Source organism: Myotis brandtii, unplaced genomic scaffold (assembly GCF_000412655.1).
Source record: "Myotis brandtii unplaced genomic scaffold, ASM41265v1 scaffold986, whole genome shotgun sequence".
NCBI classification, from domain to species: domain Eukaryota; kingdom Metazoa; phylum Chordata; class Mammalia; order Chiroptera; family Vespertilionidae; genus Myotis; species Myotis brandtii.
The window spans coordinates 704,510-707,748 of NW_005372102.1; the positions used below are offsets into that span (position 1 = coordinate 704,510).

A 3,239-nucleotide genomic window follows, 5' to 3' on the forward strand; every position below is an offset into this window, starting at 1 on the left:
CAGGGCCCAGCATGTCGCGAGCTCTCCACACAGGGGCTGCACGGGACCGAGCCCCCCCACCCGTCTCAGGTGCCGCCCTCGCCTGCCCACGCTCTGCCATTTCACTGCCTCCCACCACTCATGTGTGGGATCCTCTCCCTCTGCCCACCCGCAGAAGCCACCCTGCAGACCCCGGAAGGTTCCGCCCGGGGGCACCGAGCCTGCGGGGTTCCCCGCCCCCACCTGGCACAGCGCTTCTCAACTGGGTTCAATTCCAAAGGAGAGGGACCTGCAGGCGCCAGGGAGGCGATGGGGCTTCCAGCCTTACCTCACGCGGAGGTGGGAGTGAGGGCCCCACCGCCTGGCGAGAGGCACAAAGGCCTCAGAGGGCAGCCAGGCCCAAGTCCTTCAGCCCAGAGGGGAAACTGAGGCAGCGAGGGGGAGAGCACGTGAAGTGCAGGGCCGGAGCCGGTCTCTGTAAATGTGTGATATTTTGTTCATCGTGGGTTTGTCTGCATTAATCTGGATTTTTAAAACTGTTGTGTTAAAACACGTCACTCTTGATTACTGAGTCTTTTGGTACGTGCCTCGCTGGCCGACCTCCTCCCGGCCCTGGAGTCCCCAGCCCGGCTCTGTGCCCACCCGGTGACGGACTCTCCGTGACAGAGGGAGTGTCCTGAGTTGCAAGAACCCTTTTTGGAGACATTTTCTCAGGACACTGACAGCACCCCAGGTGCACCTGTCCAGTTAGGGACCCTCCTCCTGGGACAAAGCTGGGCACACCTGCCAGCCACTTGCCACCTCCCCTCTGGGACACGGAAGGGAAAGGCCGCCCTCTAGTGGCCACTGTCCCGCACCACAGGCCATCAAAGCTGGCCGCCATGGCCACTGGGGGCAGCTGGAACCCCTTCCTGGGGCCACAACCAGCTTCCTGCGCTCTGTCAGGCTCCCGGGAGGAAGGGTGGGGCATCGCCCGGGGGCAGAGGGGAGCGGAGGGTCAGCCAGAGCTGCCAGCTGGGCCTGGGGTCTTCCTGCCCTCCCTGGCAGGAGAGCTCCCTGGTCAGGGGAACCCACAGCAGCTGCCCTGGTGGGCTCCCCGCGTCCTCAGCAGAGGATCACCGGAGGAAAAAGCGACCATCGCTGACCTCTCCCACTTGCCTGGTGTGATTGTGTCAGCTGCCCTTACAGCCACATTCACTAATCTCCGCGGCAACCCTAGGAGGTGGGCATTGTTGTTACCATTTTATGGACGCGGCTCAGAGAGGTGAAGCAACTTGCCCAAGACCACACAGCGCACGCATGGCGCTGCAAAACATTTCACTCGAGTTTTACTTTTCCAGGATTGCTAGTAGCAGGAGCAGAATGGTGGCCATTCACACTGGCCATGCACTTTCCTCCCTAGAGTCCTGTTGGCGTCCGCCACACACGCAGCAGGGCTGGTCTGGAGGAAAGGAGGGGTAGGGACTTGCTGTTGTAATACCTCCTCGTGTGGCAACCACGCTGCAGAGCGTATGAGAGTTTACAGCCCTGACGTGCTCACAGGAGTCTTAAGAGGTGAGGACACACTCGGAAAGACTCAGAAATGTCCGTCACTTGCCCAGGCACCCCCCCCCCCCCCCCCCCCCCCCCCCCCCCCGCCACAGGGGGCGTCTGGTGCTGATGCACATGCTCCGTCCAGCTTTCCCGCCGGAAAACATCGGCTTCTTCAACGGGTGAAGGCGTTCCTCAGTCGCACACATGAACATGGTTAGACATGCTCCGTGGACACGTGAAAACCTGCTTCAAACAGCCATGCTTCTCACGTGCCTAGTAGGGGAGGCTTGCCGTCCGCATTATTTAATTGCTCCGTGTGCTTTTTATTATTTTTCACTAGATCTGATTTCAGACCACCTGCCAGGCTTGCTGCCACAGCGACCAATGGCCTTGCATGTTACCGAGCTGGGTGAGTTTAGCTTTGTGAGTATTAAACCTGCTTTATAAATTGCGCCCGTGCCCTGGGGTCCCCTCTCTGCACTGCGAATTCCTAGCGGACACTCCGCCTTCTCGGAGGAGAACTCAGTCTGTTCGTAGTTAGCATCAGGCTTCTCCCGACGGGACTCCCCGGGGGCTCCCACCAGGATCTGCCGGTGGCCAGGGGCCCTTCTCTGAAGAACGGGGGTGGGGGGGGGTGGGAGGCACGTGTCCCCAAAAAGCCGGCAGCGGGCAGTGACTTCTCTACTCACTGCGGAGCTCAGAGCACCTGCAGGCTCGGGCTGTGAGGCAGGCTGGGCCTCGGGACATTGTAAGCAGCTCGGGGACAAGCAGGGGTGGCCCCTGTGACACACCCCTCAGAGCAGGAATGGGGACCCGTGTGCCTCCCGATGACTCGGTCCCTTTCCTCCCAGCAACAGGAACCACACGGCTGTGCCTGCCACCAGGAGGCTCGGACCTGAGCCCCATGGTTTTCGGCAACAAGGCTCTCTGGTGGGTTCGATAGGATTTCTCTGCGGTTTCCCCCTCTCCTCCCTCTCTCCTCCTCTCTCCCCTCCCCCAAACCCCCTCCTCTTCTTCTCCTTCTCCCCCGTCCCTCTCCCCCATCTCCTCCCCTCCCCTCCCCTCTCTCCCTCCTTTCCTCCCTCTCTTCCCTCAGGACTTCATGTTAGCGGGTTTGGTCACTGCACCTGTGCTTTTGGGTTAGGCCACCCAGAGACCTTTCTGGACGTAAAAAAACCCTCAGGAAACAGCTCAGTGAGGGACCCGGGAGCCCTGCAGGCCTTCGTCCCCCGTGGGTGCACAAGGGCCCCTGGGGGCTGCGGGGAGGGTGACTGAGCAGCTGCCCGGAAGGCGGGACAGCCAAAGGTCATGACCTGCCTCCCCCGAGACACAGGCAGGAGAGCCCGTGAGTCTTGGGAAGAGAACAGATGGAGGGGAAGGGTCGCAGGGAAAGAGGACCAGAGCGAGGCACCGTCACCGTCACGGTCCCCGCGGAGCAACTGCAAAGTCCTCTCCACGGGACGACGGGCCCGAAGCGGGCGCCCAGCGGGGCTCCGAGTTCTGCTCCCTGCTCCAGAGTGGACGGGGACCTGCCCCCCCCCAGGGTCAGGACCAGCCGTCCCCAAGCCCTTTGAGGGGGTGGAAGCCAAGGCCAGGGGTTGGGAGGCCTCCATGGGGCAGGGAGCCAAGGCAGGCGCCCGGGAGGAGGCAGCGCGGGGACCCGAGGCGAGAGGAGCAGGAAGACGGCCTCTCTGAACTCCCTTCTGAAGACGGAGGGGACTGGGCTG

At 62.2% G+C, this 3,239-nt stretch overlaps 1 protein-coding gene across 1 annotated transcript in view; it reads right to left on the reverse strand.

Moving 5' to 3' along the window:
- The window catches only part of ABLIM2 (actin binding LIM protein family, member 2), a 90,544-nt gene that overhangs the window by 20,433 nt on the left and 66,872 nt on the right, over nt 1-3,239 (reverse strand). The gene's annotated exons all lie outside the window — the stretch shown is intronic.